The 12,500-nt window shown below is 52.4% G+C and overlaps 23 non-coding genes and 33 pseudogenes across 23 annotated transcripts; all 56 read right to left on the bottom strand.

Moving 5' to 3' along the window:
• LOC131118012 (5S ribosomal RNA) overlaps nt 1–14 on the bottom strand; it is a 129-nt pseudogene extending 115 nt beyond the window's left edge.
• Nucleotides 15–126: 112 nt separating this feature from the next.
• LOC131117134 (5S ribosomal RNA) lies at nt 127–245 on the bottom strand. The gene has a single exon (XR_009124360.1). It is a non-coding gene; the product is annotated as a 5S ribosomal RNA (ribosomal RNA).
• Nucleotides 246–357: 112 nt separating this feature from the next.
• Nucleotides 358–476, bottom strand: LOC131117100 (5S ribosomal RNA). Its single transcript, XR_009124328.1, has one exon. It is a non-coding gene; the product is annotated as a 5S ribosomal RNA (ribosomal RNA).
• Nucleotides 477–588: 112 nt separating this feature from the next.
• Nucleotides 589–706, bottom strand: LOC131112015 (5S ribosomal RNA; annotated as a pseudogene).
• A 112-nt stretch (nt 707–818) lies between these two features.
• Nucleotides 819–937, bottom strand: LOC131114409 (5S ribosomal RNA). The gene has a single exon (XR_009121719.1). It is a non-coding gene; the product is annotated as a 5S ribosomal RNA (ribosomal RNA).
• A 112-nt stretch (nt 938–1,049) lies between these two features.
• Nucleotides 1,050–1,168, bottom strand: LOC131118727 (5S ribosomal RNA). Its single transcript, XR_009125883.1, has one exon. It is a non-coding gene; the product is annotated as a 5S ribosomal RNA (ribosomal RNA).
• Nucleotides 1,169–1,280: 112 nt separating this feature from the next.
• Nucleotides 1,281–1,399, bottom strand: LOC131118446 (5S ribosomal RNA). Its single transcript, XR_009125618.1, has one exon. It is a non-coding gene; the product is annotated as a 5S ribosomal RNA (ribosomal RNA).
• Nucleotides 1,400–1,511: 112 nt separating this feature from the next.
• On the bottom strand, nt 1,512–1,640 carry LOC131117934 (5S ribosomal RNA; annotated as a pseudogene).
• Nucleotides 1,641–1,752: 112 nt separating this feature from the next.
• On the bottom strand, nt 1,753–1,871 carry LOC131117565 (5S ribosomal RNA). Its single transcript, XR_009124779.1, has one exon. It is a non-coding gene; the product is annotated as a 5S ribosomal RNA (ribosomal RNA).
• A 112-nt stretch (nt 1,872–1,983) lies between these two features.
• On the bottom strand, nt 1,984–2,092 carry LOC131113694 (5S ribosomal RNA; annotated as a pseudogene).
• A 112-nt stretch (nt 2,093–2,204) lies between these two features.
• On the bottom strand, nt 2,205–2,323 carry LOC131116771 (5S ribosomal RNA). Its single transcript, XR_009124009.1, has one exon. It is a non-coding gene; the product is annotated as a 5S ribosomal RNA (ribosomal RNA).
• Nucleotides 2,324–2,435: 112 nt separating this feature from the next.
• On the bottom strand, nt 2,436–2,544 carry LOC131112932 (5S ribosomal RNA; annotated as a pseudogene).
• Nucleotides 2,545–2,656: 112 nt separating this feature from the next.
• Nucleotides 2,657–2,765, bottom strand: LOC131113518 (5S ribosomal RNA; annotated as a pseudogene).
• Nucleotides 2,766–2,877: 112 nt separating this feature from the next.
• On the bottom strand, nt 2,878–2,986 carry LOC131111624 (5S ribosomal RNA; annotated as a pseudogene).
• A 111-nt stretch (nt 2,987–3,097) lies between these two features.
• Nucleotides 3,098–3,216, bottom strand: LOC131114408 (5S ribosomal RNA). The gene has a single exon (XR_009121718.1). It is a non-coding gene; the product is annotated as a 5S ribosomal RNA (ribosomal RNA).
• Nucleotides 3,217–3,328: 112 nt separating this feature from the next.
• On the bottom strand, nt 3,329–3,447 carry LOC131114407 (5S ribosomal RNA). Its single transcript, XR_009121717.1, has one exon. It is a non-coding gene; the product is annotated as a 5S ribosomal RNA (ribosomal RNA).
• A 112-nt stretch (nt 3,448–3,559) lies between these two features.
• LOC131118332 (5S ribosomal RNA) lies at nt 3,560–3,678 on the bottom strand. The gene has a single exon (XR_009125497.1). It is a non-coding gene; the product is annotated as a 5S ribosomal RNA (ribosomal RNA).
• Nucleotides 3,679–3,790: 112 nt separating this feature from the next.
• LOC131116372 (5S ribosomal RNA) lies at nt 3,791–3,909 on the bottom strand. Its single transcript, XR_009123622.1, has one exon. It is a non-coding gene; the product is annotated as a 5S ribosomal RNA (ribosomal RNA).
• A 112-nt stretch (nt 3,910–4,021) lies between these two features.
• On the bottom strand, nt 4,022–4,130 carry LOC131113490 (5S ribosomal RNA; annotated as a pseudogene).
• Nucleotides 4,131–4,242: 112 nt separating this feature from the next.
• On the bottom strand, nt 4,243–4,351 carry LOC131114149 (5S ribosomal RNA; annotated as a pseudogene).
• A 112-nt stretch (nt 4,352–4,463) lies between these two features.
• On the bottom strand, nt 4,464–4,582 carry LOC131118169 (5S ribosomal RNA). The gene has a single exon (XR_009125336.1). It is a non-coding gene; the product is annotated as a 5S ribosomal RNA (ribosomal RNA).
• A 112-nt stretch (nt 4,583–4,694) lies between these two features.
• LOC131113438 (5S ribosomal RNA) lies at nt 4,695–4,803 on the bottom strand (annotated as a pseudogene).
• A 112-nt stretch (nt 4,804–4,915) lies between these two features.
• Nucleotides 4,916–5,044, bottom strand: LOC131118522 (5S ribosomal RNA; annotated as a pseudogene).
• Nucleotides 5,045–5,156: 112 nt separating this feature from the next.
• LOC131112112 (5S ribosomal RNA) lies at nt 5,157–5,265 on the bottom strand (annotated as a pseudogene).
• A 112-nt stretch (nt 5,266–5,377) lies between these two features.
• On the bottom strand, nt 5,378–5,496 carry LOC131117972 (5S ribosomal RNA). The gene has a single exon (XR_009125169.1). It is a non-coding gene; the product is annotated as a 5S ribosomal RNA (ribosomal RNA).
• A 112-nt stretch (nt 5,497–5,608) lies between these two features.
• On the bottom strand, nt 5,609–5,717 carry LOC131112931 (5S ribosomal RNA; annotated as a pseudogene).
• Nucleotides 5,718–5,829: 112 nt separating this feature from the next.
• LOC131113023 (5S ribosomal RNA) lies at nt 5,830–5,938 on the bottom strand (annotated as a pseudogene).
• Nucleotides 5,939–6,050: 112 nt separating this feature from the next.
• LOC131118011 (5S ribosomal RNA) lies at nt 6,051–6,179 on the bottom strand (annotated as a pseudogene).
• A 112-nt stretch (nt 6,180–6,291) lies between these two features.
• Nucleotides 6,292–6,410, bottom strand: LOC131116355 (5S ribosomal RNA). The gene has a single exon (XR_009123606.1). It is a non-coding gene; the product is annotated as a 5S ribosomal RNA (ribosomal RNA).
• A 112-nt stretch (nt 6,411–6,522) lies between these two features.
• LOC131112369 (5S ribosomal RNA) lies at nt 6,523–6,631 on the bottom strand (annotated as a pseudogene).
• A 112-nt stretch (nt 6,632–6,743) lies between these two features.
• On the bottom strand, nt 6,744–6,872 carry LOC131118546 (5S ribosomal RNA; annotated as a pseudogene).
• Nucleotides 6,873–6,984: 112 nt separating this feature from the next.
• Nucleotides 6,985–7,093, bottom strand: LOC131112367 (5S ribosomal RNA; annotated as a pseudogene).
• A 112-nt stretch (nt 7,094–7,205) lies between these two features.
• LOC131117971 (5S ribosomal RNA) lies at nt 7,206–7,324 on the bottom strand. The gene has a single exon (XR_009125168.1). It is a non-coding gene; the product is annotated as a 5S ribosomal RNA (ribosomal RNA).
• Nucleotides 7,325–7,436: 112 nt separating this feature from the next.
• Nucleotides 7,437–7,545, bottom strand: LOC131113022 (5S ribosomal RNA; annotated as a pseudogene).
• Nucleotides 7,546–7,657: 112 nt separating this feature from the next.
• On the bottom strand, nt 7,658–7,786 carry LOC131118010 (5S ribosomal RNA; annotated as a pseudogene).
• A 112-nt stretch (nt 7,787–7,898) lies between these two features.
• Nucleotides 7,899–8,017, bottom strand: LOC131117133 (5S ribosomal RNA). The gene has a single exon (XR_009124359.1). It is a non-coding gene; the product is annotated as a 5S ribosomal RNA (ribosomal RNA).
• A 112-nt stretch (nt 8,018–8,129) lies between these two features.
• Nucleotides 8,130–8,248, bottom strand: LOC131117099 (5S ribosomal RNA). Its single transcript, XR_009124327.1, has one exon. It is a non-coding gene; the product is annotated as a 5S ribosomal RNA (ribosomal RNA).
• Nucleotides 8,249–8,360: 112 nt separating this feature from the next.
• LOC131112013 (5S ribosomal RNA) lies at nt 8,361–8,478 on the bottom strand (annotated as a pseudogene).
• A 112-nt stretch (nt 8,479–8,590) lies between these two features.
• On the bottom strand, nt 8,591–8,709 carry LOC131114405 (5S ribosomal RNA). The gene has a single exon (XR_009121716.1). It is a non-coding gene; the product is annotated as a 5S ribosomal RNA (ribosomal RNA).
• Nucleotides 8,710–8,821: 112 nt separating this feature from the next.
• On the bottom strand, nt 8,822–8,940 carry LOC131118726 (5S ribosomal RNA). Its single transcript, XR_009125882.1, has one exon. It is a non-coding gene; the product is annotated as a 5S ribosomal RNA (ribosomal RNA).
• A 112-nt stretch (nt 8,941–9,052) lies between these two features.
• Nucleotides 9,053–9,171, bottom strand: LOC131118220 (5S ribosomal RNA). The gene has a single exon (XR_009125386.1). It is a non-coding gene; the product is annotated as a 5S ribosomal RNA (ribosomal RNA).
• Nucleotides 9,172–9,283: 112 nt separating this feature from the next.
• LOC131111732 (5S ribosomal RNA) lies at nt 9,284–9,392 on the bottom strand (annotated as a pseudogene).
• Nucleotides 9,393–9,504: 112 nt separating this feature from the next.
• LOC131116371 (5S ribosomal RNA) lies at nt 9,505–9,623 on the bottom strand. Its single transcript, XR_009123621.1, has one exon. It is a non-coding gene; the product is annotated as a 5S ribosomal RNA (ribosomal RNA).
• A 112-nt stretch (nt 9,624–9,735) lies between these two features.
• On the bottom strand, nt 9,736–9,844 carry LOC131113489 (5S ribosomal RNA; annotated as a pseudogene).
• Nucleotides 9,845–9,956: 112 nt separating this feature from the next.
• LOC131114148 (5S ribosomal RNA) lies at nt 9,957–10,065 on the bottom strand (annotated as a pseudogene).
• A 112-nt stretch (nt 10,066–10,177) lies between these two features.
• Nucleotides 10,178–10,286, bottom strand: LOC131112716 (5S ribosomal RNA; annotated as a pseudogene).
• Nucleotides 10,287–10,398: 112 nt separating this feature from the next.
• Nucleotides 10,399–10,507, bottom strand: LOC131113020 (5S ribosomal RNA; annotated as a pseudogene).
• A 112-nt stretch (nt 10,508–10,619) lies between these two features.
• On the bottom strand, nt 10,620–10,728 carry LOC131112126 (5S ribosomal RNA; annotated as a pseudogene).
• Nucleotides 10,729–10,840: 112 nt separating this feature from the next.
• Nucleotides 10,841–10,959, bottom strand: LOC131117969 (5S ribosomal RNA). The gene has a single exon (XR_009125166.1). It is a non-coding gene; the product is annotated as a 5S ribosomal RNA (ribosomal RNA).
• Nucleotides 10,960–11,071: 112 nt separating this feature from the next.
• Nucleotides 11,072–11,180, bottom strand: LOC131112928 (5S ribosomal RNA; annotated as a pseudogene).
• A 112-nt stretch (nt 11,181–11,292) lies between these two features.
• LOC131113019 (5S ribosomal RNA) lies at nt 11,293–11,401 on the bottom strand (annotated as a pseudogene).
• Nucleotides 11,402–11,513: 112 nt separating this feature from the next.
• On the bottom strand, nt 11,514–11,642 carry LOC131118430 (5S ribosomal RNA; annotated as a pseudogene).
• A 112-nt stretch (nt 11,643–11,754) lies between these two features.
• On the bottom strand, nt 11,755–11,863 carry LOC131112366 (5S ribosomal RNA; annotated as a pseudogene).
• A 112-nt stretch (nt 11,864–11,975) lies between these two features.
• On the bottom strand, nt 11,976–12,094 carry LOC131118799 (5S ribosomal RNA). Its single transcript, XR_009125950.1, has one exon. It is a non-coding gene; the product is annotated as a 5S ribosomal RNA (ribosomal RNA).
• Nucleotides 12,095–12,206: 112 nt separating this feature from the next.
• On the bottom strand, nt 12,207–12,315 carry LOC131112927 (5S ribosomal RNA; annotated as a pseudogene).
• Nucleotides 12,316–12,427: 112 nt separating this feature from the next.
• LOC131113018 (5S ribosomal RNA) overlaps nt 12,428–12,500 on the bottom strand; it is a 109-nt pseudogene continuing 36 nt past the window's right edge.

Below are 12,500 nucleotides of genomic sequence, written 5' to 3'. Positions count from 1 at the left end.
GTATGGCCGTAAGCTGCCAGGTCAACTGAAAAGATCCTATTTGAAGGTGACGCAGGCCAAACTAGACTCCAGCAAAAAGTGTCAAACAGCGCCCTCTGCTGTCAGGCAAGAGCAGAAACCATAAAAGGCTTACAGCACCTGGTACTGCCAGGTGGTCTCCCATCCAAGTACTAACCAGGCCCACCCCTGCTTAGCTTCCGAGATCGGACGAGATCGGGCGTTTTCAGGGTAGTATGGCCGTAAGCTGCCACATCAACTGAAAAGATCCTATTTGAAAGCGACTTAGGCCAAACTAGACTCCAGCAAAAAGTGTCAAACAGCGCCCTCTGCTGTCAGGCAAGAGCAGAAACCATAAAAAGCTTACAGCACCTGGTATTCCCAGGCGGTCTCCCATCCAAGTACTAACCAGGCACGCCCCTGCTTAGCTTCCGAGATCGGACGAGATCGGGCGTTTTCAGGGTAGTATGGCCGTAAGCTGCCAGGGCAACTGAAAAGATCCTATTTGAAGGCGACGCAGGCCAAACTAGACTCCAGCAAAAAGTGTCAAACAGCGCCCTCTGCTGTCAGGCAAGAGCAGAAACCATAAAAGGCTTACAGCACCTGGTATTCACAGGCGGTCTCCCATCCAAGTACTAAGCAGGCCCGGCCCTGCTTAGCTTCCGAGATCGTACGAGATCGGGCGTTTTCAGGGTAGTATGGCCTAAGCTGCCAGGTCAACTGAAAAGATCCTATTTGAAGGTGACGCAGGCCAAACTAGACTACAGCAAAAAGTGTCAAACAGCGCCCTCTGCTGTCAGGCAAGAGCAGAAACCATAAAAAGCTTACAGCACCTGGTATTCCCAGGCGGTCTCCCATCCAAGTACTAACCAGGCCCGCCCCTGCTTAGCTTCCGAGATCGGACGAGATCGGGCGTTTTCAGGGTAGTATGGCCGTAAGCTGCCAGGGCAACTGAAATGATCCTATTTGAAGGCGACGCAGGCCAAACTAGACTCCAGCAAAAAGTGTCAAACAGCGCCCTCTGCTGTCAGGCAAGAGCAGAAACCATAAAAGGCTTACAGCACCTGGTATTGCCAGGCGGTCTCCCATCCAAGTACTAACCAGGCCCACCCCTGCATAGCTTCCGAGATCGGACGAGATCGGGCGTTTTCAGGGTAGTATGGCCATAAGCTGCCAGGACAACTGTAAAGATCCTATTTGAAGGCGACGCAGGCCAAACTAGACTCCAGCAAAAAGTGTCAAACAGCGCCCTCTGCTGTCAGGCAAGAGCAGAAACCATAAAAGGCTTACAGCACCTGGTATTCCCAGGCGGTCTCCCATCCAAGTACTAACCAGGCCCACCCCTGCTTAGCTTCCGAGATCGGACGAGATCGGGCGTTTTCAGGGTAGTATGGCCGTAAGCTGCCAGGTCAACTGAAAAGATCCTATTTGAAGAAGACGCAGGCCAAACTAGACTCCAGTAAAAAGTGTCAAACATCGCCCTCTGCTGTCAGGCAAGAGCAGAAACCATAAAAAGCTTACAGCACCTGGTATTCCCAGGCGGTCTCCCATCCAAGTACTAACCAGGCCCACCCCTGCTTAGCTTCCGAGATCGGATGAGATCGGACGAGATCGGGCGTTTTCAGGGTAGTATGGCCGTAAGCTGTCAGGGCAACTGAAAAGATCCTATTTGAAGGCGACGCAGGCCAAACTAGACTCCAGCAAAAAGTGTCAAACAGCGCCCTCTGCTGTTAGGCAAGAGCAGAAACCATAAAAAGCTTACAGCACCTGGTATTCCCAGGCGGTCTCCCATTCAAGTACTAACCAGGCCCGCCCCTGCTTAGCCTCCGAGATCGGACGAGATCGGGCGTTTTCAAGGTAGTATGGCCGTAAGCTGCCAGGTCAACTGAAAAGATCCTATTTGAAGGTGACGCAGGCCAAACTAGACTCCAGCAAAACATGTCAAACAGCGCCCTCTGCTGTCAGGCAAGAGCAGAAACCATAAAAAGCTTACAGCACCTGGTATTCCCAGGCGGTCTCCCATCCAAGTACTAACCAGGCCCGCCCCTGCTTAGCTTCCGAGATCGGGCGATTTCAGGGTAGTATGGCCAAAAGCTGCCAAGGCAACTGAAAAGATCCTATTTGAAGGCGACGCAGGACAAACTAGACTCCAGCAAAAAGTGTCAAACAGCGCCCTCTGCTGTCAGGCTAGAGCAGAAACCATAAAAAGCTTACAGCACCTGGTATTCCCAGGCGGTCTCCCATCCAAGTACTAACCAGGCCCGCCCCTGCTTAGCTTCCGAGATCGGACGAGATCGGGCGTTTTCAGGCTAGTATGGCCGTAAGCTGCCACATCAACTGAAAAGATCCTATTTGAAGGTGACGCAGGCCAAACTAGACTCCAGCAAAAAGTGTCAAACAGCGCCCTCTGCTGTCAGGCAAGAGCAGAAACCATAAAAAGCTTACAGCACCTGGTATTCCCAGGCGGTCTCCCATCCAAGTACTAACCAGGCCCGCCCCTGCTTAGCTTCCGAGATCGGGCGTTTTCAGGGTAGTATGGCCAAAAGCTGCCAGGTCAACTGAAAAGATCCTATTTGAAGGTGACGCAGGCCAAACTAGACTCCAGCAAAAAGTGTCAAACAGCGCCCTCTGCTGTCAGGCAAGAGCAGAAACCATAAAAAGCTTACAGCACCTGGTATTCCCTGGCGGTCTCCCATCCAAGTACTAACCAGGCCCACCCCTGCTTAGCTTCCGAGATCAGGCGTTTTCAGGGTAGTGTGGCCGTAAGCTGCCAGGGCAACTGTAAAGATTCTATTTGAAGGCCACGCAGGCCAAACTAGACTCCAGCAAAAAGTGTCAAACAGCGCCCTCTGCTGTCAGGCAAGAGCAGAAACCATAAAAGGCTTACAGCACCTGGTATTCCCAGGCGGTCTCCCATCCAAGTACTAACCAGGCCCGCCCCTGCTTAGCTTCCGAGATCGGGCGTTTTCAGGGTAGTATGGCCGTAAGCTGCCAGGACAACTGAAAAGATCTTATTTGAAGGCGACGCAGGCCAAACTAGATCCAGCAAAAAGTGTCAAACAGCGCCCTCTGCTGTAAGGCTAGAGCAGAAACCATAAAAAGCTTACAGCACCTGGTATTCCCAGGCGGTCTCCCATCCAAGTACTAACCAGGCCCGCCCCTGCTTAGCTTCCGAGATCGGACGAGATCGGGCGTTTTCAGGGTAGTATGGCCGTAAGCTGCCAGGTCAACTGAAAAGATCCTATTTGAAGGTGACGCAGGCCAAACTAGACTCCAGCAAAACATGTCAAACAGCGCCCTCTGCTGTCAGGCAAGAGCAGAAACCATAAAAAGCTTACAGCACCTGGTATTCCCAGGCGGTCTCCCATCCAAGTACTAACCAGGCCCGCCCCTGCTTAGCTTCCGAGATCGGACGAGATCGGGCGTTTTCAGGGTAGTATGGCCGTAAGCTGCCAGGACAACTGTAAAGATCCTATTTGAAGGCGACGCAGGCCAAACTAGACTCCAGCAAAAAGTGTCAAACAGCGCCCTCTGCTGTCAGGCAAGAGCAGAAACTTTAAAAGGCTTACAGCACCTGGTATTCCCAGGCGGTCTCCCATCCAAGTACTAACCAGGCCCACCCCTGCTTAGCTTCCGAGATCGGACGAGATCGGGCGTTTTCAGGGTAGTATGGCCGTAAGCTGCCAGGGCAACTGAAAAGATCCTATTTGAAGGCGACGCAGGCCAAACTAGACTCCAGCAAAAAGTGTCAAACAGCGCCCTCTGCTGTTAGGCAAGAGCAGAAACCATAAAAAGCTTACAGCACCTGGTATTCCCAGGCGGTCTCCCATCCAAGTACTAACCAGGCCCGCCCCTGCTTAGCTTCTGAGATCGGACGAGATCGGGCGTTTTCAGGGTAGTATGGCCGTAAGCTGCCACATCAACTGAAAAGATCCTATTTGAAGGCGACGCAGGCCAAACTAGACTCCAGCAAATAATGTCAAACAGCGCCCTCTGCTGTCAGGCAAGAGCAGAAACCATGAAAAGCTTACAGCACCTGGTATTCCCAGGCGGTCTCCCATCCAAGTACTAACCAGGCCCGCCCCTGCTTAGCTTCCGAGATCGGGCGTTTTCAGGGTAGTATGGCCAAAAACTGCCAGGTCAACTGAAAAGATCCTATTTGAAGGTGACGCAGGCCAAACTAGACTCCAGCAAAAAGTGTCAAACAGCGCCCTCTGCTGTCAGGCAAGAGCAGAAACCATAAAAAGCTTACAGCACCTGGTATTCCCTGGCGGTCTCCCATCCAAGTACTAACCAGGCGCACCCCTGCTTAGCTTCCGAGATCAGGCGTTTTCAGGGTAGTGTGGCTGTAAGCTGCCAGGGCAACTGTAAAGATCCTATTTGAAGGCCACGCAGGCCAAACTAGACTCCAGCAAAAAGTGTCAAACAGCGCCCTCTGCTGTCAGGCAAGAGCAGAAACCATAAAAGGCTTACAGCACCTGGTATTCCCAGGCGGTCTCCCATCCAAGTACTAACCAGGCCCGCCCCTGCTTAGCTTCCGAGATCGGACGAGATCGGGCGTTTTCAGGGTAGTATGGCCGTAAGCTGCCAGGTCAACTGAAAAGATCCTATTTGAAGGTGACGCAGGCCAAACTAGACTCCAGCAAAACATGTCAAACAGCGCCCTCTGCTGTCAGGCAAGAGCAGAAACCATAAAAAGCTTACAGCACCTGGTATTCCCAGGCGGTCTCCCATCCAAGTACTAACCAGACCCGCCCCTGCTTAGCTTCCGAGATCGGGCGTTTTCAGGGTAGTGTGGCCGTAAGCTGCCAGGGCAACTAAAAAGATCCTATTTGAAGTTGACGCAGGCCAAACTAGACTCCAGTAAAAAGTGTCAAACATCGCCCTCTGCTGTCAGGCAAGAGCAGAAACCATAAAAAGCTTACAGCACCTGGTATTCCCAGGCGGTCTCCCATCCAAGTACTAACCAGGCCCACCCCTGCTTAGCTTCCGAGATCGGATGAGATCGGACGAGATTGGGCGTTTTCAGGGTAGTATGGCCGTAAGCTGCCAGGGCAACTGAAAAGATCCTATTTGAAGAAGACGCAGGCCAAACTAGACTCCAGCAAAAAGTGTCAAACATCGCCCTCTGCTGTCAGGCAAGAGCAGAAACCATAAAAAGCTTACAGCACCTGGTATTCCCAGGCGGTCTCCCATCCAAGTACTAACCAGGCCCTCCCCTGCTTAGCTTCCGAGATCGGGCGTTTTCAGGGTAGTGTGGCCGTAAGCTGCCAGGGCAACTGAAAAGATCCTATTTGAAGTTGACGCAGGCCAAACTAGACTCCAGCAAAAAGTGTCAAACAGCGCCCTCTGCTGTCAGGCAAGAGCAGAAACCATAAAAAGCTTACAGCACCTGGTATTCCCAGGCGGTCTACCATCCAAGTACTAACCAGGCCGGCCCCTGCTTAGCTTCCGAGATCGGACGAGACCGGGCGTTTTCAGGGTAGTATGGCCGTAAGCTGCCAGGGCAACTGAAAAGATCCTATTTGAAGGCGACGCAGGCCAAACTAGACTCCAGCAAAAAGTGTCAAACAGCGCCCTCTGCTGTTAGGCAAGAGCAGAAACCATAAAAAGCTTACAGCACCTGGTATTCCCAGGCGGTCTCCCATCCAAGTACTAACCAGGCCCGCCCCTGCTTAGCTTCCGAGATCGGGCGTTTTCAGGGTAGTATGGCCAAAAGCTGCCAAGGCAACTGAAAAGATCCTATTTGAAGGCGACGCAGGACAAACTAGACTCCAGCAAAAAGTGTCAAACAGCGCCCTCTGCTGTCAGGCAAGAGCAGAAACCATAAAAAGCTTACAGCACCTGGTATTCCCAGGCGGTCTCCCATCCAAGTACTAACCAGGCCCGCCCCTGCTTAGCTTCCGAGATCGGGCATTTTCAGGGTAGTGTGGCCGTAAGCTAACAGGGCAACTGAAAAGATCCTATTTGAAGTTGACGCAGGCCAAACTAGACTCCAGTAAAAAGTGTCAAACATCGCCCTCTGCTGTCAGGCAAGAGCAGAAACCATAAAAAGCTTACAGCACCTGGTATTCCCAGGCGGTCTCCCACCCAAGTACTAACCAGGCCCACCCCTGCTTAGCTTCCGAGATCGGATGAGATCGGACGAGATCGGGCGTTTTCAGGGTAGTATGGCCGTAAGCTGCCAGGTCAACTGAAAAGATCCTATTTGAAGGTGACGCAGGCCAAACTAGACTCCAGCAAAAAGTGTCAAACAGCGCCCTCTGCTGTCAGGCAAGAGCAGAAACCATAAAAGGCTTACAGCACCTGGTATTGCCAGGTGGTCTCCCATCCAAGTACTAACCAGGCCCACCCCTGCTTAGCTTCCGAGATCGGACGAGATCGGGCGTTTTCAGGGTAGTATGGCCGTAAGCTGCCAGGTCAACTGAAAAGATCCTATTTGAAGGTGACGCAGGCCAAACTAGACTCCAGCAAAACATGTCAAACAGCGCCCTCTGCTGTCAGGCAAGAGCAGAAACCATAAAAAGCTTACAGCACCTGGTATTCCCAGGCGGTCTCCCATCCAAGTACTAACCAGGCCCGCCCCTGCTTAGCTTCCGAGATCGGGCGTTTTCAGGGTAGTGTGGCCGTAAGCTGCCAGGGCAACTGAAAAGATCCTATTTGAAGTTGACGCAGGCCAAACTAGACTCCAGTAAAAAGTGTCAAACATCGCCCTCTGCTGTCAGGCAAGAGCAGAAACCATAAAAAGCTTACAGCACCTGGTATTCCCAGGCGGTCTCCCATCCAAGTACTAACCAGGCCCACCCCTGCTTAGCTTCCGAGATCGGATGAGATCGGACGAGACTGGGCGTTTTCAGGGTAGTATGGCCGTAAGCTGCCAGGGCAACTGAAAAGATCCTATTTGAAGAAGACGCAGGCCAAACTAGACTCCAGCAAAAAGTGTCAAACAGCGCCCTCTGCTGTCAGGCAAGAGCAGAAACCATAAAAAGCTTACAGCACCTGGTATTCCCAGGCGGTCTCCCATCCAAGTACTAACCAGGCCCGCCCCTGCTTAGCTTCCGAGATCGGGCGTTTTCAGGGTAGTGTGGCCGTAAGCTGCCAGGGCAACTGAAAAGATCCTATTTGAAGTTGACGCAGGCCAAACTAGACTCCAGCAAAAAGTGTCAAACAGCGCCCTCTGCTGTCAGGCAAGAGCAGAAACCATAAAAAGCTTACAGCACCTGGTATTCCCAGGCGGTCTACCATCCAAGTACTAACCAGGCCGGCCCCTGCTTAGCTTCCGAGATCGGACGAGACCGGGCGTTTTCAGGGTAGTATGGCCGTAAGCTGCCAGGGCAACTGAAAAGATCCTATTTGAAGGCGACGCAGGCCAAACTAGACTCCAGCAAAAAGTGTCAAACAGCGCCCTCTGCTGTTAGGCAAGAGCAGAAACCATAAAAAGCTTACAGCACCTGGTATTCCCAGGCGGTCTCCCATCCAAGTACTAACCAGGCCCGCCCCTGCTTAGCTTCCGAGATCGGGCATTTTCAGGGTAGTGTGGCCGTAAGCTGCCAGGGCAACTGAAAAGATCCTATTTGAAGTTGACGCAGGCCAAACTAGACTGCAGTAAAAAGTGTCAAACATCGCCCTCTGCTGTCAGGCAAGAGCAGAAACCATAAAAAGCTTACAGCACCTGGTATTCCCAGGCGGTCTCCCACCCAAGTACTAACCAGGCCCACCCCTGCTTAGCTTCCGAGATCGGATGAGATCGGACGAGATCGGGCGTTTTCAGGGTAGTATGGCCGTAAGCTGCCAGGTCAACTGAAAAGATCCTATTTGAAGGTGACGCAGGCCAAACTAGACTCCAGCAAAAAGTGTCAAACAGCGCCCTCTGCTGTCAGGCAAGAGCAGAAACCATAAAAGGCTTACAGCACCTGGTACTGCCAGGTGGTCTCCCATCCAAGTACTAACCAGGCCCACCCCTGCTTAGCTTCCGAGATCGGACGAGATCGGGCGTTTTCAGGGTAGTATGGCCGTAAGCTGCCACATCAACTGAAAAGATCCTATTTGAAAGCGACTTAGGCCAAACTAGACTCCAGCAAAAAGTGTCAAACAGCGCCCTCTGCTGTCAGGCAAGAGCAGAAACCATAAAAAGCTTACAGCACCTGGTATTCCCAGGCGGTCTCCCATCCAAGTACTAACCAGGCACGCCCCTGCTTAGCTTCCGAGATCGGACGAGATCGGGCGTTTTCAGGGTAGTATGGCCGTAAGCTGCCAGGGCAACTGAAAAGATCCTATTTGAAGGCGACGCAGGCCAAACTAGACTCCAGCAAAAAGTGTCAAACAGCGCCCTCTGCTGTCAGGCAAGAGCAGAAACCATAAAAGGCTTACAGCACCTGGTATTCACAGGCGGTCTCCCATCCAAGTACTAAGCAGGCCCGGCCCTGCTTAGCTTCCGAGATCGTACGAGATCGGGCGTTTTCAGGGTAGTATGGCCTAAGCTGCCAGGTCAACTGAAAAGATCCTATTTGAAGGTGACGCAGGCCAAACTAGACTACAGCAAAAAGTGTCAAACAGCGCCCTCTGCTGTCAGGCAAGAGCAGAAACCATAAAAAGCTTACAGCACCTGGTATTCCCAGGCGGTCTCCCATCCAAGTACTAACCAGGCCCGCCCCTGCTTAGCTTCCGAGATCGGACGAGATCGGGCGTTTTCAGGGTAGTATGGCCGTAAGCTGCCAGGGCAACTGAAATGATCCTATTTGAAGGCGACGCAGGCCAAACTAGACTCCAGCAAAAAGTGTCAAACAGCGCCCTCTGCTGTCAGGCAAGAGCAGAAACCATAAAAGGCTTACAGCACCTGGTATTGCCAGGCGGTCTCCCATCCAAGTACTAACCAGGCCCACCCCTGCATAGCTTCCGAGATCGGACGAGATCGGGCGTTTTCAGGGTAGTATGGCCATAAGCTGCCAGGACAACTGTAAAGATCCTATTTGAAGGCGACGCAGGCCAAACTAGACTCCAGCAAAAAGTGTCAAACAGCGCCCTCTGCTGTCAGGCAAGAGCAGAAACCATAAAAGGCTTACAGCACCTGGTATTCCCAGGCGGTCTCCCATCCAAGTACTAACCAGGCCCACCCCTGCTTAGCTTCCGAGATCGGACGAGATCGGGCGTTTTCAGGGTAGTATGGCCGTAAGCTGCCAGGTCAACTGAAAAGATCCTATTTGAAGAAGACGCAGGCCAAACTAGACTCCAGCAAAAAGTGTCAAACAGCGCCCTCTGCTGTCAGGCAAGAGCAGAAACCATGAAAAGCTTACAGCACCTGGTATTCCCAGGCGGTCTCCCATCCAAGTACTAACCAGGCCCGCCCCTGCTTAGCTTCCGAGATCGGGCGTTTTCAGGGTAGTATGGCCGTAAGCTGCCAGGTCAACTGAAAAGATCCTATTTGAAGGTGACGCAGGCCAAACTAGACTCCAGCAAAACATGTCAAACAGCGCCCTCTGCTGTCAGGCAAGAGCAGAAACCATGAAAAGCTTACAGCACCTGGTATTCCCAGGCGGTCTCCCATCCAAGTACTAACCAGGCCCGCCCCTGCTTAGCTTCTGAGATCGGACGAGATCGGGCGTTTTCAGGGTAGTATGGCCGTAAGCTGCCACATCAACTGAAAAGATCCTATTTGAAGGCGACGCAGGCCAAACTAGACTCCAGCAAATAATGTCAAACAGCGCCCTCTGCTGTCAGGCAAGAGCAGAAACCATGAAAAGCTTACAGCACCTGGTATTCCCAGGCGGTCTCCCATCCAAGTACTAACCAGGCCCGCCCCTGCTTAGCTTCCGAGATCGGGCGTTTTCAGGGTAGTATGGCCAAAAACTGCCAGGTCAACTGAAAAGATCCTATTTGAAGGTGACGCAGGCCAAACTAGACTCCAGCAAAAAGTGTCAAACAGCGCCCTCTGCTGTCAGGCAAGAGCAGAAACCATAAAAAGCTTACAGCACCTGGTATTCCCTGGCGGTCTCCCATCCAAGTACTAACCAGGCGCACCCCTGCTTAGCTTCCGAGATCAGGCGTTTTCAGGGTAGTGTGGCTGTAAGCTGCCAGGGCAACTGTAAAGATCCTATTTGAAGGCCACGCAGGCCAAACTAGACTCCAGCAAAAAGTGTCAAACAGCGCCCTCTGCTGTCAGGCAAGAGCAGAAACCATAAAAGGCTTACAGCACCTGGTATTCCCAGGCGGTCTCCCATCCAAGTACTAACCAGGCCCGCCCCTGCTTAGCTTCCGAGATCGGGCGTTTTCAGGGTAGTATGGCCAAAAGCTGCCAAGGCAACTGAAAAGATCCTATTTGAAGGCGACGCAGGACAAACTAGACTCCAGCAAAAAGTGTCAAACAGCGCCCTCTGCTGTCAGGCAAGAGCAGAAACCATAAAAAGCTTACAGCACCTGGTATTCCCAGGCGGTCTCCCATCCAAGTACTAACCAGGCCCGCCCCTGCTTAGCTTCCGAGATCGGGCATTTTCAGGGTAGTGTGGCCGTAAGCTGCCAGGGCAACTGAAAAGATCCTATTTGAAGTTGACGCAGGCCAAACTAGACTCCAGTAAAAAGTGTCAAACATCGCCCTCTGCTGTCAGGCAAGAGCAGAAACCATAAAAGGCTTACAGCACCTGGTATTCCCAGGCGGTCTCCCATCCAAGTACTAACCAGGCCCGCCCCTGCTTAGCTTCCGAGATCGGGCGTTTTCAGGGTAGTGTGGCCGTAAGCTGCCAGGGCAACTGAAAAGATCCTATTTGAAGTTGACGCAGGCCAAACTAGACTCCAGCAAAAAGTGTCAAACAGCGCCCTCTGCTGTCAGGCAAGAGCAGAAACCATAAAAAGCTTACAGCACCTGGTATTCCCAGGCGGTCTACCATCCAAGTACTAACCAGGCCGGCCCCTGCTTAGCTTCCGAGATCGGACGAGACCGGGCGTTTTCAGGGTAGTATGGCCGTAAGCTGCCAGGGCAACTGAAAAGATCCTATTTGAAGGCGACGCAGGCCAAACTAGACTCCAGCAAAAAGTGTCAAACAGCGCCCTCTGCTGTTAGGCAAGAGCAGAAACCATAAAAAGCTTACAGCACCTGGTATTCCCAGGCGGTCTCCCATCCAAGTACTAACCAGGCCCGCCCCTGCTTAGCTTCCGAGATCGGGCGTTTTCAGGGTAGTATGGCCAAAAGCTGCCAAGGCAACTGAAAAGATCCTATTTGAAGGCGACGCAGGACAAACTAGACTCCAGCAAAAAGTGTCAAACAGCGCCCTCTGCTGTCAGGCAAGAGCAGAAACCATAAAAAGCTTACAGCACCTGGTATTCCCAGGCGGTCTCCCATCCAAGTACTAACCAGGCCCGCCCCTGCTTAGCTTCCGAGATCGGGCATTTTCAGGGTAGTGTGGCCGTAAGCTGCCAGGGCAACTGAAAAGATCCTATTTGAAGTTGACGCAGGCCAAACTAGACTCCAGTAAAAAGTGTCAAACATCGCCCTCTGCTGTCAGGCAAGAGCAGAAACCATAAAAGGCTTACAGCACCTGGTATTCCCAGGCGGTCTCCCATCCAAGTACTAACCAGGCCCACCCCTGCTTAGCTTCCGAGATCGGATGAGATCGGACGAGATTGGGCGTTTTCAGGGTAGTATGGCCGTAAGCTGCCAGGGCAACTGAAAAGATCCTATTTGAAGAAGACGCAGGCCAAACTAGACTCCAGCAAAAAGTGTCAAACAGCGCCCTCTGCTGTCAGGCAAGAGCAGAAACCATAAAAAGCTTACAGCACCTGGTATTCCCAGGCGGTCTCCCATCCAAGTACTAACCAGGCCCGCCCCTGCTTAGCTTCCGAGATCGGGCGTTTTCAGGGTAGTGTGGCCGTAAGCTGCCAGGGCAACTGAAAAGATCCTATCTGAAGTTGACGCAGGCCAAACTAGACTCCAGCAAAAAGTGTCAAACAGCGCCCTCTGCTGTCAGGCAAGAGCAGAAACCATAAAAAGCTTACAGCACCTGGTATTCCCAGGCGGTCTACCATCCAAGTACTAACCAGGCCGGCCCCTGCTTAGCTTCCGAAATCGGACGAGACCGGGCGTTTTCAGGGTAGTATGGCCGTAAGCTGCCAGGGCAACTGAAAAGATCCTATTTGAAGGCGACGCAGGCCAAACTAGACTCCAGCAAAAAGTGTCAAACAGCGCCCTCTGCTGTTAGGCAAGAGCAGAAACCATAAAAAGCTTACAGCACCTGGTATTCCCAGGCGGTCTCCCATCCAAGTACTAACCAGGCCCGCCCCTGCTTAGCTTCCGAGATCGGGCGTTTTCAGGGTAGTATGGCCAAAAGCTGCCAAGGCAACTGAAAAGATCCTATTTGAAGGCGACGCAGGACAAACTAGACTCCAGCAAAAAGTGTCAAACAGCGCCCTCTGCTGTCAGGCAAGAGCAGAAACCATAAAAAGCTTACAGCACCTGGTATTCCCAGGCGGTCTCCCATCCAAGTACTAACCAGGCCCGCCCCTGCTTAGCTTCC

The sequence above is a fragment of the Doryrhamphus excisus genome, unplaced genomic scaffold (assembly GCF_030265055.1).
Source record: "Doryrhamphus excisus isolate RoL2022-K1 unplaced genomic scaffold, RoL_Dexc_1.0 HiC_scaffold_25, whole genome shotgun sequence".
NCBI lineage: Eukaryota > Metazoa > Chordata > Actinopteri > Syngnathiformes > Syngnathidae > Doryrhamphus > Doryrhamphus excisus.
Note: the sequence above shows the minus strand (reverse complement) of the source record. Positions and strands in the feature narration are given on the sequence as shown.